Consider the following 21043-nt stretch of genomic DNA (forward strand, 5'->3'; position numbering starts at 1 on the left):
CACAGCATGTTGTTATATTTTAACAAACACCATACTACACCATATCCACCAGGATTGGAAATGTCCTGTATAGTACTAGTATAATACTAGTACAACTCCATATCCACCAGGATTGGAAATGTCGCTATATAGTACCAGTATAATACTAGTACAACGCCATATCCACCAGGATTGGAAATGTCGCTATATAGTACCAGTATAATACTAGTACAACGCCATATCCACCAGGATTGGAAATGTCGCTATATAGTACTAGTATAATACTAGTGCAACGCCATATCCACCAGGATTGGAAATGTCGCTATATAGTACTAGTATAATACCAGTACAACGCCATATCCACCAGGATTGGAAATGTCGCTATATAGTACTAGTATAATACTAGTACAACGCCATATCCACCAGGATTGAAAATGTCGCTATATAGTACCAGTATAATACTAGTACAACACCATATACACCAAGATTGGAAATGCTGTCATGTTTGAAATGACTGGTGTAATAAAAATTGCTAAGAGGTCAGCTCTTTGACGGACTAACCAACAATATCCAACTTGATTTCAACGAAAGGTTATATTAATCTATATTGATCGATCCTTCCATCTATTTGCCGATGCTCACACCACCAGCCAAAAATGATGCAGGTCATGCCGTTTAAAATATAACCATATATGCTTGGAAAAATATGATTTATGTGCCTCTAAAAATTCATCCAATACGATGGCCGATAGCGGCCTACATGTTACAACGCCAAGAGGCTATACTTGTACATGTAAACATGTTTTTATAAAATGTGTTCATAACAGTCTACAACACAATATAACACATATATTGCATGCACACATATGCACATTTTTCTTTGAGTACGAAATGGTCGATTAAAACCGAATGCATTGTCACGACAAGTCATAAATACAACTGATTAACATTCCTTTCACAATAATACATTAAAGAATATTAGAGCTGTCTGAGAAGGAAATTCTGACCTCCTCTGGTGTTGATAGGTTGGTCTGAAACAATCAAGAGCGCTCATTCTGTTTATACTAATATATCAAGGAAAAAACGGGGAAAACATACGTAACGCTTGTATTAATAACATTCAATCTGCACAGCTTGAGGCAAACGTGAGTCTCTCTGTCTCTCTCTCCTCTCCCTCTCTCTCTCTCTCTCTCTCTCTCTCTCATTTCATTTGTTGTACACCACAAAATGTTGACAAATTCTAATGATATTGCCGGCTAAGAACTTAATTCATTCAGTACAAGTGTTAAAATGTAAAAATTAGAAAACATTAATTACATATTAATTTAGATGTTGAAAAATGTGTACTAAATGTATATGAAATTTTTCCTTGTATAGGAATGAAAGCGAATAATATTTACGTATTTTGCGTCATTGGAAAGAAAATTCTAATTTATCAGTTTCCTTTAACGCCCAATAATGTCAATACAAAGGAATAATATTGCATATTGCCCTTTACTTACTGCCCAGTAATATCTTTATAATGGAATAATACTGCATACAGTGATTTACTCTCTGCCCATCAATGTCTACATAAATGAATAATATTACAAACTGTTACGTGGTGGTGGTAGTTATCGTTATATAGAGGATGATATGCCTCAGTGTTGTTGCCCGGATCGAGTGAATAATTAAAATATGAAATTAATGGATGGAATAAATGGCGATCTGAGCAGAGATATACAATAGAACAACACAAAACCATGTTCACAAAATATTACAACTTAATCGGTTAAACAAAGAAGATGAAATTGTACAAGACACTTGAAGAGTACACTTCTAATAGAAAATAATTACCAGAAGATATTTAGAAAATTTAATGATCAGTTTCGTTGTACACATATATGGCAAATTTCACCATAAACTCGAGAGAGAGTTTTCGAACTCAATTATCCAGCCTGACAGCCTGACTGCATAAACCGGTGCTTTGGTTGTGTGTCACTTCACATTCAACACCGGTAGTATGCTAAGACTGATTTATCCCTCTGGCCCCTTGTACTGCAGCCTTTAAAGACGTCTCGATTTCATCCAGCCTCTTTAATTGCAATATGTATAGTCTTACGTCTACGTCTCCCGCTGTGTTGTGTATAGAGTTATTTCCTTGTTAAATTAGATAAATAGGCAACCTAAATAGTTTCCTAGGTCTACTTTGTAATGGTGCAAAATTCTGAGGAGATAATTTCGCGATACACTCTTTCGCGTTCAGCGTGACATGTAAACATTACGTTGACGTATGGACTATATTTGCATTACATTTCTGACTCCTCAGTTTCGGGCATGAATTAAATTTTAATTACTGTCCGTTTGATAACGGTTCTACAGATATGTCAATGTAGGGTTAAGTGTATGGAATGACAGTCGAAGCAAACCAGAGCAGATGTTTTTCGGAAAGCTTGGGCTATTTGCAACAGGTGTCTAAATGTTATTTTCCAGAATGGTTATTAATAAAGGTGGAAAAAAGAGGATTATTCTTACCTCTATGGGAATGTTAACATTTTTGGCGGTTAAAGAAAGTAGTCCTTACTGGCATAACCTAAACGAGGGGTAGTCGTCCAAGATGGAATTCAAAATTTTAAAGTAATCTCCCTCGTAATATTAGTATGTCCGAGTTTTCTACCAAGAGGATAATCTGACTCCGAGATCAGTAAAAAGTACCCTTCTCGTTAAATAATCCATCAAAGGGACAAAGGGGTATGGAAATTTGAGAGACCCGAACCCAGATAAGAGACATATGGAATTCTCTGATGATAAACGAACGAGAGCTCTGGAAGGCACAGAAGTATAGTCTCAGTCGCATACAATAAGCATTGATGTAAGTTTGTAATGCTTTCTGAATTTATTCGTTCAAATTCATATATCAATTTTTATGTAAGTTCGGAAGCTAATGGTATGCATGCCTTTGTCTCGAATGCTATATGACTCGTGGATGATAAGAATTTAAAACCTCGTTCAGATGTAATAAAAATCGTTTATTATAGTAATTTCATGCATTACTCTCATTGTGTTTACATGTCTTACATTTTATGTTATCGTGTATGCAAAGAATTGATTTTTCTGTGTATATGTCAATAAATCGCTAATTAGCAAAGTAACTTAGCTAGGACCAGGACTTAAGTCCATTAATTCGTTTCTATAATTAAGGTATGAATTCTTTTCGACCCAGAATCGATGGTGATAGCATTAGGGACGCATGTCGACCGACATCGTCAGTTAGTGATTTACAGCCCATAGGTTCGTAATAATAGTTATCAAAGAAGTCTGGTTTGGTCGTGGTTCCAGTTAGGAAGGCGCGGAGTATCTAACGAAACATTACTTTATGGTGATATTATGTGTTTATTAGGTTGAGATCTGACCTTAGTTTAGTTATTTTAAGTTACGATAGACGATTTCTGACGTATGAGTGGGAATATGGTTTGATCCCATTAGAAGAAAAAAAAACTTACACTTATTTAGGGTGAGTATAGTAATTCTTTAATTTTAAAAAAAGCTCCATACCAGCAAAGTAGAAAAGAATCCAATCTACAACTAAGATGTACGATGTCCAGAAGAGAATAGAGGAGAGAGAAGGAAAGAAATAGTCCAACGCTGACCTATCACCAACAGTGATGTGAAAGACCGGAGGTCACCAAGTAATACTGGCATGCCGGCAATTTGAGTTCGATCTGTCACTCGGTTATATGATGAAATTTGTTCTATCGGAATACAAAATGTCTAACTGACTTTGTCATAAAATTTTATAACTCTATTTCTAAGATGAAATGAATCATTAAAATGTCATGTTCAGTTTCATGTGGTATATGTAATTTATTCATTTTTGTATATTTTACATACAGATCTCTGTTATTCCATATATTAATTTCTATAATTATTTTATTGTGTATTCTATCCGAGCAATAACATCGTGGTCGAGCAGCTCCTAGATAATAATAACCAAAAACCATCATCCCACATCGTGACATATTTCTCCTCACGTCAGATATCTTTATATCATAATCAAACAGAGACTAACTGCTAATATGGGTTTCAGGTAGCAGCCTGACATCTCAGAAACAAAACACAGCACAGGAATATTAATATATAGATATGGTGACCGAGTGGTCTAAAGCGTTCTCCGTTACAGATCACTGCCATCTCACCTCTGTCTGCGTGGGTTCCAGTCTCGGATTCGGCCAATGTGGTATGTGAGAAAGCTTGCTAGTAGCTTCTCGTGGGTCGGCGGGTCTTTCTGGGGCTTTCCCGTATTCTTCCTCCACCATTAATACTGGCAGCCATGTATAGTCTATCGTATGCTGACAAATAGCGTTATACCCTACAACAACAACAACAATATATATATATATATATATATATATATATATATATATATATATATATATATATATATATATATATATATATATATATATATATATATATATATATATATATATATTCAGTTCGTAGGTTAAGAGTATTCACATCTTAAATATGCAAATGAATTAAACAATATTTATGTCCTGTCTTAAATACAATATTTGCTAACTAACAAATTCATAGGCACATACATCCCACAGACATAATATCAGTTCCAAGCCTACATTATTCGTATTATATACAATAGAATAAATTCAAGCGATTATGTTAAGACTCCGGTCAAAGAGAAAATTAAACGAAACTAAAAGTCGTCAATTCAAATAATTATATTCAAATCCTATCAAAGAAAAATTTTATTAACTTAGACAGGGTACCTTCCTCTCTCTTCCTCCTTTTACAGAACCGCTTTTGTTTGATGTTTTATGTATTGTACGCTAGTTTAATGACTGATCAAAACAAATAATTCAAAAATGTATTTAAACAAATTCACAGCAATTCCAAAACTACTAAGAAATCCTAAAATCTTAACACTTTGAAATTCCAGTGAATAATTTTAATAAATAACTTAAATCTGCTGAAATTAGCACAACTATTCGACTCATCTAAGACTGATGTTATGCTAGGAATCACGGTTTTTTTGTTTAGTAAATCATTCCTTAAATAAAAGCTAAGAAGTAATACAGAACATGAATGAGGGTCAACTAAACCTTTCGAAATATCTTTGTCAAAATGGTCAAGCACTTCAGCAGTTAGCCAATCATAAATTAGGTCTTCATGTTTTTTTCCAAGCAAACCCGCATCGTCAACTCATCTCATCAACATGTCTGCTTCTATTCTGAAACTATGTAATGTGTCTGCTAAAATGATTTAATCTTAAAGTACAAACCCACAACTATAAAGAAAATTAGTATTAAATATTTATTTAATGAATGTCCCTTACGATCTATAATGATGAAAATTAACCCACTTAACATGGATATACATAACACCTCCCCTCATAAAAAAAGGATTAATACAATAGAGCTTTCTTTTTTTATATTAGTCTAACATGTATATAATTAATATTGAATAGGAATGCATCTAATGGATTATACAGCATATATGCAGATACAATATCTGGTGGATTTTATTTGCTCGTGTTGAAAAATATGGAAACACGTGCTTATATGCACCTAACAGTTTTTTTAGTTCACTCTTCATTGTGCAGCAAATGCTAAAGTTTTTGGTCCAGAATATCCAGTATTTCCGAATTTCGAAGATTGGTTACACCAAGGTCACAACAGTCTACTTTCGTGCCATCGTCTAAATCGTTACTGTGTGGGACATATACAACTAAATTGACTGAATGATTTACAGGGCTGTCTCTATCAATATGCTACTTTAACATATTTATTTAGCAAATTTTGTTCTCTTTTCTTCTCCAAGAAAATTAGAGGTGCTTGGTATTACCGGTATACCGGTTTATCACCGCATTTATTTCCGGTGGTAACACGGTACTTTCTCACTGTACTGATATTTCGGTAGTTTCCGTCAGTAAGGAATCTACGGAAATTCCTTACAAAATCTTGTTATAAAATGTAGTGATACTAACAACATGCTTTCATGATAAAATAATTCAAACAGATTTTATTTATTTTTTATTTTCTCAAAATATAGTTGTATTTTGTCACAAATTAAATTATAATATTAAAAATTAAATTATATTTATGAATCTTTAATTGTGTTTGACACCTGCCAACTATGCCATCATTGCGGCTGAATGGGATATTCTGAAAGATCAAATCTAACTTTCGAAATATTTTCGGATTAAAAATAGAAGAAAAAAAGTTATCTTTCGTACTGTAAGTTAATGTGTCAAGTACATGTATTTATTTGTAAGAATAAAAGTCACCCAAGGAATTTTATAAGAGCAGTTGCTTTCTGTTTGAATTTTAAGTAATTTCTCTAGTCCAATAAATATTTTCTCGCTTATTGGGTCAGTATATTTTATGTTTTCCTGGCTCTCCCAAATAATCATCATACGTTTCCCTGCCTATTATATCAACATTATATCGAATACATTGTAGGCGTCTGTGTCGACATTTCCGATAGTTATCAACAAGCTGTGTGATGTCAGCAGTATGTCTTTAATACGTTCTCATCTATAGTGTAAACGTGATAATCCCACATTAATTCCAATTTTAGGTGACAACTTGCACATCAGTTAACATACACATAGCAAATTCCTCTACTGTAAGTTACTCAGCATTAACCACACCACAACATTCAATTTCAACCACACATGGTTTGAACTAGTCCAAACCACACTCGCACCGGAGCAAAGGTCAGTCCATTTTTTCTGCCTATACCGCCCTCCTCCTAGTAGAAAAAACAAGCTGGCTGACTCTCTTTTTGGAGCAGTTTCCGAATCTCCTGGACTATGGAAACTCGATAGGTGGCAACCTGGTTATTCTTGGAGATTTTAACTTTCACTTTGACTGTCCCGGAAACCCAAATACATCAAAACTCATAGATTCCATTAATGTTTTCAACCTGAGACAGTCAGTTAACCAACCCACCCATAAACACGGTCACACTTTAGATTGGATTCTTCAGAGACCTGATGATAACATTCTACGGTCCTCCCTGGTATCCCATGACCTTGCATCAGATCACCTCTGCATTGTACGCCATCATGACGTATCAGTCCCTAACCCTCCACCTTTATCTGCTACTAAGAAAAACCGCCGTATGATAAATAGAACCAAACTAATGCACGACATCCAAGCTAACTTAACAATTTGCTTACCTCCTACCGCAGAACAACTCGATAACTGTCTGCGTTCATTGCTTGAGAAACATACTCCAGCTACCAAGTGCAGAGTATCAATTCAAAAGTGTTCTCCATGGTATAGCAGTGTTAGGGACCAGCTTCGTACTGCTAAAAGAGACTGCCGTAAAGCTGAGAGGCTTTGGCTTTCCACCAGACTCACTATTCATAAGCAAATCTATGAAACCTCTAAGACGAATGTCACAAATATAGTCCATGCAGCGAAATCAGCCCACTACACTACTAAGATCATGGAAAGTTCCAGCTGCAAAGAGCTCTTCGAGATTACTAACAAGCTAATGACAAGGAACAAATCTACACCACTTCCAACTACCTTCTCTCCAGTCGACCTTCCGGACATGTTTGCAAATTTCTTCCGTGACAAAGTACAAACCATTAGAGATAAGCTTGACACCACAATTTCAATTGACTCGTAGTCACGATACAGTTGGGACACATAATTTGAGCGGCAACCATTAGCAGCATTTGAACCTGTCTATATGGATTTCGTACGTACAGTCGTGATGAATAGTGCACCAAGTCATGTGAACTTGATCCAATTCCAGCATCACTGCTGCTTGAGTGCTTAGATCCAGTATTGCCTTCACTAACTGATGTTATTAAAACCGCTCTCATCCGGGGAATTCCCATCATTTTTCAAAACTGCCATTGTAAAGCCTCTGCTGAAGAAACCAACACTAGACCATAACGATTTAAAGAACTACCGCCCCGTTTCTAATTTCCATTTATATAAAAAATCTTAGAAAAGGTTGTTCTATCCCAGCTTGTATCTCATCTAAATTCAAACAGTCTTTTTAGCAATGGACAATCTGCATATCGCCATTGCCACAGTACTGAAACTACTCTTCTAAAAGTAGTTAATGACATTCTCTCTGCGTTGGATAGCGGAAAGATTACAGTCCTCACTCTACTTGATTTGTCTGCAGCATTTGACACAATAGACCATGATATGTTACTTCACCGTCTCCAGCATGTATTTGGCATTCATGATACAGCCTTAATGTGGTTCAGTCCTACTTGGTCAACAGGACACAAATTGTATCTGCAAATGGAATACACTCCAGCCCAGTTGATCAATGTTGTGGTGTTCCCCAGGGGTCTGTTCTTGGACCTGTTCTCTTCATTCTGTACCCTCAGTCGCTCTCTAGTGTCATAGCTCATCATCCATTCTAATTTATCAGTTTCCTTTAACGCCCAATAATGTCAATACAAAGGAATAATATTGCATATTGCCCTTTACTTACAGCCCAGTAATATCTTTATAATGGAATAATACTGCATACAGTGATTTACTCTCTGCCCATCAATGTCTACATAAATTAATAATATTACAAACTGTTACGTGGTGGTGGTAGTTATCGTTATATAGAGGATGATATGCCTCAGTGTTGTTGCTCACCAGTCTCTCACCAATTGTACGCTGATGACACCCAAATATACAAATCTAGCCACCCAACTGAAGTTGATGCTACCATCCAAGGTGTAGAGAGGTGCATTTCTGATGTGAAATCATGGATGACGTGTAACAAGCTGCAGATGAATGATGATAAAACTGAAGCCATTGTGATCACAACACAAAGACTTTCTCATTCACATCCTTTACCTCAAACAATAAATATCAGCAACGCCAACATTAAATTCACACAATCAGTACGAAACCTAGGTGTTACTCTGGACAGTAGTCTCACATTGCACCAACATGTCATGAACATATGCAAGGCTGCATATCTTGAGCTGAGACGCATCAGCTCAATTCGCAAATATCTTTCAAAGACATTGTATTGTAATTCAGTTCTGTCTGGTTCATCTCAATATCTGCTCCAGAAACTTCAAAAAGTTCAAAACACAGCTGCTCGGATCATACTTATAGTACCACGATCAGAGCACACCTCCCCGCTGCTCTGTACCCTATACTCGCTATCCATTCGATCCAGAATCAAACATAAAATTTGTTCTCTGTGCTACGTTTCACTGTCGGACTCTAGTCCAACATACATATCTGACCTCACCCATATGTATACACCAGCAAGATACTTACGTTCCTCTTCTGACAATCGTATAATAATTATTCCCACTACGAAAGCAAAGTCATATGGACAGCGTTCTTTTGCATACCAGGACCCAGCAACGTGGAATGAATTGCCCACTGACTTTAGACACAAAGACACAGTGATCACATTCAAGAGGGCTCTCAAAACTCACTTATTTCGACTGTAAGAACAAACTTAAAGACCAATAATGTTTCCTACCTTAAATATTCTCAGCATGTTTTTTGATGTTTTCTAATTTCATGGTGTTTGTTTTTGTAATCATATCATTATGCTTTTTATCTTACATGTGTTATCTAATGTTGTAAAGCGCTTTGAGCTTGTAAAGATTAGGCGCTATACAACGTCCTCATTATTATTATTATTATTATTATGTAATTATCTGAGGGATGGGGTGCACAGCGATTTTGTCTCGAACAGAGATTTTGTTTCTTTTATTTCAAGAATTATTTTATTATTTTACAAATAATATAACGGATATACTACGGTGTTATTTCTTTCAATTAGAGCAAGATAGTTTTGCAGCTATTTGAGAGTCGAAAATCTTAACAATAAATCCCTTACTCCTGCCCCAGATAATTAATATAATTGCGGCATACTATAAAGCGGTACTATACGGGCAACTGGCAGACCTTGTACGTCCTTCGTGTATCTATGCAACTGTTGCTAGCGTTGGATGCATGCAAACACGTTTTAATTTGCGAGGTCATGATGTTTACCCATAATTCTTACACTGGGCTATACATTATTTTAGTGAAAATAAACCATTATAACAGCAGAGATGTACGTATTTATCAACATCATCGCGTCGTAGAGCATCACTTTTTCACATAATGTTTTCCACACAGTGTCACGGCTAGCAATCCCATTTCAACAAATATACTAGCGTACTAATATATATAGAGCTCACATTTCAATAAAATGCAAATATGGTTGATTTTGAGGTCGTTTGTATGCATCGACACACATCAGCGTATAATTAGTACGACATAATAACTCCTTGCAAGGTGTAAAGATGGATTATGCACGCATAGTAATTTTATAATGGGTGTAAAGGAAATTTACTGACACGAGTATTTATCTAAACCCTGGAAGAAAACGAACAAAAGAATGAGGTTAATTTATTCTATGGGGATTTGTCATGGAAGATTACTTAGTTATTTTTGCATACATTGACCTGTAAACGGGTCACTGTATACACTTGAGTGTATATGAGAGGAAGGTTGTATCAAGTATTTCTCAAACATCCATGCACACGCACATACTCACACCTTGATTATACATACATAACTACGTAAATACAATGTAAAATTGGCTTCTTACGTTCAGTCATTTATTATTTTCCCCTCGCGTTTGACAGCGTGACCAATTCGCTTCTGGTGTTTACTATGTTATTATCACAATATTGATTGTGTTGGCAAAACCTACTTTACATTCTTTTTTGTCCGTGATATGAGTGCAGACGCTGTTGAAGTTACTAATTTGTGTAGAGACGTATAGACCTTTTTGTCCTTGATAATAGTGCAGACGCTGTTGACGTTACTAATTTGTGTAGGGAAGCACAGACCTTTTTCTCCGTGATAATAGTGCAGACGTTGTTAAAGTTACTAATTTGTATAGGGAAGTACAGCCCTTTTTGTCCGTGATAATAGTGCAGACGCTGTTGAAGTTACTAATTTGTGTAGGGAAATACAGCCCTTTTTGTCCCTGATAAGAGTGCAGACGCTGTTGATGTTACTAATTTGTATAGGGAAGTACAGACCTTTTTCTGCGTGATAATAGTGCATACGCTGTTGACGTTACTAATTTGTGTAGGGAAGTTCAGCTCTTTTTGTCCATGATAAGAGTGCAGACGCTGATGACGTTACTAATTTGTGTAAGAAAGTACGGCTCTTTTTGTCCGTGATAAGGGTGTAGACGCTGTTGACGTTACTAATTTGTGTAGGGACGTACAGGCCTTAAAATAATATTTACATATGAGCATTTAGGACGTTCTGAGTGCTAAAACATGAGCCATCCATTAATCCATATATAACCAGTTCAAAACAATACATACATACAAACATACATACATACATACATACATACATACATACATACATACATACATATATACATTGTTGGTTTGACTTCGCTTGCGACGATTAGGAAAGGTATATCCATGTCTATTGTACGCGCGCTGGTGGCTGATAAGCCCTCAGGCACGTCCGTTCACAGAGGCTGCAGGGGAATGTCTGGATTGTGGTTGGTGCTGCTGATGGTTCCCGGTTTTTTCTTCGCCATCGTTTTTCTTCCAAGATGGCCCGTCCGTTTTGTTCATAAAGTGTCAGCGGCCTGGTGAGCTGTACGTCGCCAGCTTTCACGGTCAGCAGCTTGTGATGCCCATTGACGGTGATCAATGCCACAGGTGGTGAAGGTCTTTTCAAGGAGTCTTTATATCTCTTTCGAGGTGCCCATCTATCACGGTGCCCAGTTGACAGCTCACCATACAGTGCGATCTTTGGCAGGCGATGATCCTCCATCCTGGACACGTGCCCTGCCCCGCGAGGACTTCAGTTTGAGGACTTCAGTGTTGGTGACGAAGTCACTCCAGTGGCTGTTGAGCATGATGCGGAGGCAGTGCTGATGGAAGCGTTCAAAGAGGCGGAGGTGGCGGCTGTAGGTGACCCAGGATTCGGCGCCATATAGGACGGTGGTCAGTACGACAGCTCTCTAGACGCTGATCTTTGTAAGTAGTAAAGTGGGTCACTTTAGCCTCAATGGGAATTAGCATTACAGACCCCCCCTGGGTCACTTTAGCCTCAAGGGAAATTTGACATGGAGAAAAATCGTGGGTCACTTTAGCCTCAAGGGAAATTTAACATGGAGAAAAATCGTGGGTCACTTTAGCCTCAAGGGGAATTTAACATGGAGAAAAATCGTGGGTCACTTTAGCCTCAAGGGGAATTTAGCATGGGAATAAATCGTGGGCCACTCTAGCGTCGAGGGGAATTGAATATGGAGAAAAATCGTGGGACTGTCTAGCGTCAAGGGAAATTGAACATGGTGGGATTGTCTAGGGACAATGATGGTAGAGGGTCAAACACAACAGAGACAGAGACATACATACACTAGTACAAGCGTGAGATTTATATATAAAGCATTACCAAGACCTGAAATCTTGCTGGGGTGTTCAAAAATTTGCATAATTGTAATGATGCTATAAATAGCTATAATCAAGGAAATGCTCAACGACAAAATGGATGTGACTAAAAGTAACGCTAAAACGACGAAATTGTCCCAGAATTTAAAGGAAAATAAACATATCCCCGAAAATTAAGTTACAACGGTTTAGAATAAAATGGATAAAATTAGTAACTACTTACAAAATCAACTTGTTTGACGATCGTCGATAAACACCCATGTATCTATTTATAGCTATAATCAGTGGCTGACCTGAATACGCGCTACTGTAGGTAGGTAGGTAGGTAGAATGTATTTGATAGGGATAAAGGGAGTTTTATACGGAAAAACAGAGACCAATAGACACACACACACACACAAACACACAAACACACACACACACACACACACAACGTACGCGCGCAGACATACTCACACACACACACACACACAAACACACAAACACACACACACACAACGTACGCTCGCAGACATACTCACACACACACACACACACACAAAAACACACAACGTACGCGCGTAGACATACACACACAAACACACAACGTACGCGCGCAGACATACTCACACACACACAAACACACACACACTATAAAATGGATAAAATTAGTAACTACTTACAAAATTAACTTGTGTGACGATCGTCGATAAACACCCATGTATCTATTTATAGCTATAATCAGTTAAAATTCCTATGAAATCTCACTATCTATTTATACTAAAACTTGTGGGTTATTCCTTTGGAAAATCCCACTATCTTTTTATAGCCTCAGCTTGAGTGACGTTCCTGTTTATGAACTCTGGTATATATGTATAGCTACAACCTGTGGAAATCCCCAAGTCCATATTTATAGTCTCGAAATTTCCAGCGTCAGTGACGTCACTGTACTGAACACTAGGGATAAGTGTCAGCAGTGTTGCAAGTGGCTGACCTGAATACACGCTACTGCAGGTAGGTAGGTAGAGTGTATCTGATAGGGATAAAGTGAGTTTTATAGGGACAAACAGAGACCAATACACACACCCACACACACACACAACGTACGCGCGCAGACATACGCACACACACACACACATACACACATACACACACAGAGGGAAGAGGAAAAAACAAACCCCAAATATACTATCAACACAGAAGGGAGATAATACAAACCCCAAATAAACTATCCACACAAACGTACGCGAACGCATACAAACCCCAAATATACTATCCACACAACGTCGCTAACGCATACAAACCCCAAATATGCTATCCACACTCAGGAGGAAGAAGAAAAAAAAACAACCAAATATACGATCTCCACAACGTACGCGAACACACACACACACACACACACACACACACACACACACACACACAGGGAAGAGGAAAAAACAAACCCCAAATAAACTATCCACACAAACATACGCGAACGCATACAAACCCCAAATATACTATCAACACAGAGTGAAGAAGAAAAAGTTTTTTGAAAGCACCTGAGCCCTCACCTGCAATGACCAACTCTGCCAAACACCTACACCCCACCCCCCACTCCCAACACTACAAAACCCATTTAACCCGTTATTTTATGGCATCAGTGTGTGATTTAGGAAACATCAAGACACAAAATGATGGATGAATTGACTGACTATTGTTTACGGACTTGCATGCCTAAACAACGTGCGTGAAGGAAAACATCCTTCCATTTCAATTCTAACTAAAACATGATCCAGAGGGATAGAGAGAGGTGAAAGAGCACAATTTCATAAAGTGTGAGTAAAAACAAAACACGCCATCCTTATTATACAATGTCAAGACCAAGAGACACTTACGTTTTCTTTCTGGTCTATTCTCTTTTAGAAGGTAGTATGAAATTTCACATCAGGGCCAACGCTTCGGCTCACATTGTCAATTTTTCCATTTCCATGTCTTTACTGGCACAAGTTCTTCATCATCTTCAATTTCTTCTTCTTCTGAATCCCTCTTCTCTGTTTCGTCTTGTTTCTGTTTCTTCTCTTTTCTCGTAGGGCACTCTGAATTCCAGTGTCCATTCTCCTGACAACGATATTAGGTATCTTGACTTTTGTCTCTCTTTCTTAGACGAAGCAGGTATTCTGGAGACAAATACCCATTTACCTTTGCAGATATAGCAAACTTCATTAGCACACACTTTCGTATGACTCTCATCAAATCAACGACCAAAAGAGTAAGTTTTGTTGCCACTTTCGCCTGTGAATTATGCTTTCGTATGACTTTTAGCAAATATTTGACCAGCAGGTCGATCTGTGCTGACTCTTCCATCTTCTTGATCGTTTGAGAGTGGAATGAATACTCTGACGCTAAGACACTCTCCTTATATGCAGGGACCTGCTGCGTATGAAACCTAGTCAAATGTAATTTTGCAATAAGATGAAACGATTTCATTGAGGAAGTAAAAGGCAATGATGTACCGTATCGCCTCACACAAAACCTGAAGTGTTAGCTCAGATCCGTGTCAGCGATTTCGAAGACGACATAACTGAGCTTTCATCAATGCTCTCCATGTATGCCACAAAACCACGAGTCCTGATTCACGCCAAAAGAAATTTCGTTCGGTCCATAAAAAATAGTATCACATCTGAGAAACGCAAAAACGAACTTCCAGAAAACTGAGAACGACGGCTTACACCTACAACGTGAAATGTATGAGTTCAAGTAGTGCGTAAAACTTAGTCAAATTAAATTTTTATAGTCAAGACGAAACGATCTCTTTTCGAAGAAGAAAGCAGACACCAAGCGACAATGGCGATCCGTGTCACACAACACTTTTCAAAATGTATATGATCAGAGGTTTGTTCTAGCGATCTGCACGGTTAAATTAAATGTTGATGTATTTTGCAATAAGACGGACACAATTTCCATGGGATCGCCCATGGAACCATTGTTCGTGCATTAGTTTAATTTTTTTAAATATTTTTTTATATAAATCGCCTATAGGATAGACCCAGTAAAGCATGGCCATTCTCGTCACTGTGTGAATAGCTACTCAAATCAATTCGAAGTGAACGCGGTAAGAAAATAAGTATAGCCAATGAAATGGCTTACAACGGGTGATGCATTGTTTTGTTCTAGGACTGTGTGGCATAATAATCCCTATGTTCTTGCGTTGTTACCATTACAGTGCAGACAGACTGAAATGTGAACTTACAGGCCCTCTTTGTGTGTGTTGTACCATTTCTTCTTACCACATCAAAATACTGAGCGTCACAGTATTGGTTTGCGTTTTCAAGCTGACCATTTTTTTTTATACCTCACTTAAACATTTTAACATAAACGCTCACACTCACATCGGTAGAGTCAGAACAGACGTGTTACAGTATTGAGGGGCATGTTATCTTTTTTTTTTTTTTCAAACTAATGAATTTGGGGTTTATATGAAGTAAAGAACCGAAAGTACAGTGAAACTCAAGGATGATGACCCAATCTGTCTGTCTATTGATGCGTGTATTTACTTAAGAAGAAATATGACCTCTAAAACACAAAGAGATACGGCAAGCATGATTAGAATGAACATAACGATGTTTTCCTTCACGCCCGTGTAATTTAGAGTTTCAATCCTCTTTGAAGACAAACTTGGTCTCCTTTTGTAGGGCTTGAAATAATACAAAACCTGAAAAAATCTTAAGCACTTTGCTATAGATAATTTCATCAACGGACTAAACAACATAAATACCGTTACAACACTAGAAAGCCTTAAATCTTCTATCAAAAAGAAATGCATAAATAAATTAAAGATTAACGATAACTAACCAATGAAACCGAATTTAACAAAGGCAGTGACATGTGAAGAAATGTCTCTCACTTTGGAAAGGTAGGCGAATGTACTCTGTCATGCACCATCAACTTGAAAAAAAATTATAAACAGAGAGAAACCTGAATTCAAAATTCAGTTGTTTTTTTCTTCAAAATTGTTTCGTTTCTTTTTTCTTTTTTTTGGAACAAATCTAAGCACTAATATAGAGTGGAAAAGGGAAAATGCACATACAAGCTTTGATATTTCTGAAAAAATGAGGGGATATTCCTAACGTTCATAACCACCTATGGACTTGGACTTGTCTGTGACTTATCCACAAAACAAGATGTACATATTTCTGGTCAAGCTGCAAGTGTGTGCGTGTTTTTTGAAAATGGTAAAAATGGGATATACAATTTTCTCGTGACACTTATAAAGTGAAGAGTCTGTGCAAGTGTCAAAAGCCAAAGTCATATAAGTTTTGTATTTTGTACGGCTTGTAAAGATTTCCACTTTAGAAAATGCGAAGTATCACAAGTTATTATAACAAACAGAAGTGGAACATAGGGGCTTGCAAGAAAGAAAATAACCCAGACAGTTGGTGTCATCAAGAGTGCTAGAGACGGTACCCGAACTTGCTTGCTTGCTTACTTGAATTAAAGTGATTTTCGCTCTAATGGAGCATATCTCACTGGTTTAATAACGCACCGCGTGATTTTTAATTACTCCTAGGGAAGGAAAGAGAGCCTCATCTCCCAGGCTTTTATGTACTCACAGACTACTTTTAAATTTAGCCACTCAGGTGTAGGACTAACTAGTCCTTAACAACCTGACTGAAAGGCTTTAAACATGAGTGGGAATAGTCTCACCACACACTCATTTTTCTGTCCGAGCGTGGTAAAGGAGGAAAAAGGTGCTCAAAAAGACAGCCATGGGTGTTAAGTACTCAACAAAACGCTTGCCCGTACTTATTTCAAATCAAGTCCCGTTTTTTGCTAATGGACAGTAAAAAGTACCAATAATGTGTTAACCACTTGTGCAATTAGTTCAAATCTAACGAGTCTGTTAAATTTTCTACTTCCTTACATATCTATCTAATATTAGTACTTAGTGTACATAAAAATAGCCATACTGATCTTATTTAAATTATTCTAAGAGACATATACCAGTTTGGTCACTGTTAGGTTTAAAAAGTTAAGTTTGTTGCAGTGTTCCAATGGGTCAAGTTTGTTTCGAGAATAGTTTAGTCAAGGAGGGATACCAAGCCAAATATGGTTCCCTATTTAATAAAAAGCAATCTTTTGGAGCCCTAAAAAAAGGTTGTTTTTTTCTATTAGAAGGTAACACGTCTCTCTTTTGCTTTCACGTTCTTTCCTGCACTCCTAGTCTCATGATTCTTGATATCAGGAAATGCGTAGCCATGATGGGCGGCAATGTAAGCAGCGGCTTCTACCAGTTGACTGAGGGGGTATCCAGTGTAGGTTTGTCTGTAGAATTGGGGAAGAACTCTGACCCTAATCCCCATTGAGAAGGTCTTGGTTTAAAGGTGTCTAGAGATTTGTAGGCAACGTATTGTATGGCTCTAATAAACTGCCCTGCTTTGTTGACGTCATACAATGCTTGATCTAGTCCCATTTCGGTGTACTTCTCAACGAGGGTCAGCGTCCCCCTCTTCCTCCTCAACCGCCTCAATTTCCTCTTCTGGTTCTGATACTAATTCTTTAGTTGAGGTAGATAGTTTCAAATCCGCTGCTATGGTGTCTGTCGCTTTTATTGTTGTTGCGGTTGTTCTTTCAGCTGAGATTGCCTGTAGTATCGGAGTGAGAAAAGAACGTTGTTGTTGTTGTAGGGTTTAACGCCATTTTTCAGCACGCGATAGGCTATACATGGCGGCCAGTATTAATGGTGGAGGAAGAACCCGAGAAAAACCCGGAAAGAACCACCGACCCACGAGAAGCTACTGGCAAGCTTTCTCACATACCCACATTAACCGAATCCGAGACTCGATCCCACGCAGACAAAGGTGAGAGGGCAGTGATCCGTAACGGAGAGCGCTTTAGACCACTCGGCCACTCGGGGCCCCAGAAAAGAACGTAGTGCCTCCGATAATTACATTTGAGTTTGCCATACCGTTTGTCTAACATAATTGGCCCTTTGTTTTGCCACCACTCTTTCCGGGGCAGGTTGTTTGTTAGGTATAGTCGGCTGTTGACTAGATGTTATTTGTGTTCTCGAAGTGGGTGGAGTGCTAACTGGCTAGGTCTGCATTTCTTGCTCCCGCTACTGTTGCGTATATTTCTTCCCTCCACACCGAGTTCTGGGCCTAATTCTTTTAATTTCGTTGTATCCGAACTTACATTATCCATATTATCACCAACAAAAAAAAACAAAAACAAAAAGAAAAAACACGCACAAACCTAAAAGAAACACTCAGTCACTTTTTTACAAAACATTACTAATTTTAAAATTTTGATAAGCGACGGAAACGAAGGACTTAGAGTCGCACTTTCTAACCAAGATCAAGAAATCATGTGCTGATAGACTCACTTCTGTATTTTTTCTTCTAACTGACTAACATATCATAGGCAATGGAATGTTATTTCTTTTCGAGAGTATGGGGTAGCCCTGAAATTTGTTTTTGGGAACTTGAAGCTATGGCGATCGCTTAGGTTATAAGATGGCGGCCTCCTCTGACGACAGGCTTTCTCACATGATAAGGTCTGCTTCTTCGGAAAAGAGAAGAAGAACTCTTTGGTGTCGATACAACTGTTGACAAAGCCTCTGTCAGGTTCATGCTGCTGCTGTTGCTGCTCTCTCTGCTGTTTATAAAGTCTGTACTTCTCCATCCATTCTTCTTTCTCCTTCTTGAATTCCTCCTTGAAGAGCGTTCTTTCAGGTCTTCAGTGACTTTCAACATTATGATATTGTCTATCTCTTCAGGTCTCGGTATCAGACTTGTCATGACCCTATGCAAATTCACATAGGCTTCGTTCAACTTGGCTAATCTTGAGCACATCTTCGTAGGAAGATGAGTTAACAATGGATGGGCAGACTGGAGACTGCCCCGTTTTTTATGGTCAAAGCGCGGACGTGAAGGAAAACATTACTACACGGTTTTCGAGCCGGAACTTCAAATAGTGTTATGGGAGGGATAGAGAGAAGTCAAAGAGCATGAATCAAGATTCCTATAGCCAAACAAACCACAAAAGCATTTTTTTTTCTTCAAAACACAACATTTTTTTATTCATACTAACAAACAACTCTAACATTTTTTTTAACAATAATCCAACACTATAACATCAAACATTATTTTCAAATACCAAACATTTTTTTTCAATTCACACTCTACTTTAAACAGGGCTGACAACGTTGTGAATGAAATTGTGATTTCCACTGTTGGAAATCATTAGGCCATTGATGGACACTACGTTTCCTAACTTGAGACAAAAGATAAGCATAATGGTCACAAAACCATCGATCTACGATCACATCGTTTCTAGAAGAAGAACGAGGATCAAAATGAGTCACTAAATGTTCTAAGGAATAGCCCAGGCTGCGATGATGCAGAAAATACACACAATATTGTCCACACACCAAGGAATCTGTGCCTTGTAATTTCACATTATTGAATCGGGTGGTCTGAACATTTCTTCTCATAAAGTCGATGATATCGTCTTCCAAAGGGGGCAATCCGTACGAATCAAAATATTCCACACATCCTTCTTGAGGAAAGTAAACGGCTACCCAGTGGGTTCCTGGGAGATGACTGTCGTCCGTGTTGATGACATAAGCTTGATGGTCTTGAGGTTTGCGATGAGGGAGTTCATCTTTACCACAGACGACAGGATTCCAAGAAGCCGTGTACGAACTGTGGTTCAAAAGGTAATAAAGTTCCCAGGTATCCATTGTTTTGTGTGTTTTCTTCTTCTTCACAGGTAATAATAAGTCATCAATTCGATCCTGACTTTTTGCTTGAAAATGTCTGACAAATAACCGTTTCTTCGTTTCGTCTCCTCACTTTGATTCACGAGAGCTTCGATACGATCGATCTCTTGAGTGGTTAATGGTGGACAAGAATGTTCACGCAAGTCTTTATACCACTGATGCAACACGTCTTCGTCCGAGATGAGACTCCAAGCATCGTCCAGATACTCGTCCAATTTTTCTTCTTGACTCAGCATCAGGCATTTATCGTGTTGAATTTGACTGGGATGATCGTTATGACATCCATAGCAATCTTTCTGGATCAATTCCTTAATTTTTTTCTGTCAAGACTATAGCATAACAGGAAACTAAATGTGATTCTTGTTCTGGCCATCTAGACTTCATCATGATGACTTCGTCTTTGTCTTGGGGTTCTCCTTCCTCAGGGATCTTCACATTCCATGTCCAAAGAATCCCTACTATACAAACATTGATAAAAGTCTTCCATGACTTCTAATAGTCTAGAATGACTTCTCTCAAACTGTTGGTTTATATCGTATTGTCCAATTCAGCATACAGGATGACGTTCACCGTATTATCTGCGCGTAGATTTTCTGCAAACTGAAATTCCACACGCATCTGGCCGGATTTTAAAGGGTGAAAATGTCCCTCCTCGCTGTCTTGACTTACAATTCGTTAGAGAACCGTTTTCGAAAATGGAGTTTCACTGTAACTTTCCCTTTGGAGAATGGAATATTTTGTCCCAGATCTCCTTTTATAGCAATGTTGACAGTGTCTAAATACGACTTACTGACGGGCAAATAGTGAGGATGTACAAATTCACGGTGTACATGATAGGTGTTTGCACCTTCGTGGTCATTGTTTGTGGTACTATCCACTTTGAAAGGAATGACACGCAGTAACGGAACAGA

General features: G+C 38.0%; 1 long non-coding RNA gene across 1 annotated transcript in view; it reads left to right on the top strand.

Annotated features, from left to right (window-relative positions):
- The first annotated feature begins 349 nt into the window (after positions 1-349).
- LOC149793317 (uncharacterized) overlaps positions 350-21043 on the top strand; it is a 72628-nt gene continuing 51934 nt past the window's right edge. The window contains exons 1-2 of the long non-coding RNA XR_016422764.1: positions 350-1124; positions 4046-4195. This is a non-coding gene — a long non-coding RNA (uncharacterized LOC149793317). The remainder of the gene's footprint in view (positions 1125-4045; positions 4196-21043) is intronic.

This window comes from Sinohyriopsis cumingii, chromosome 8, assembly GCF_028554795.1.
Source record: "Sinohyriopsis cumingii isolate HCF-2022 chromosome 8, ASM2855479v2, whole genome shotgun sequence".
Lineage (NCBI taxonomy): Eukaryota > Metazoa > Mollusca > Bivalvia > Unionida > Unionidae > Sinohyriopsis > Sinohyriopsis cumingii.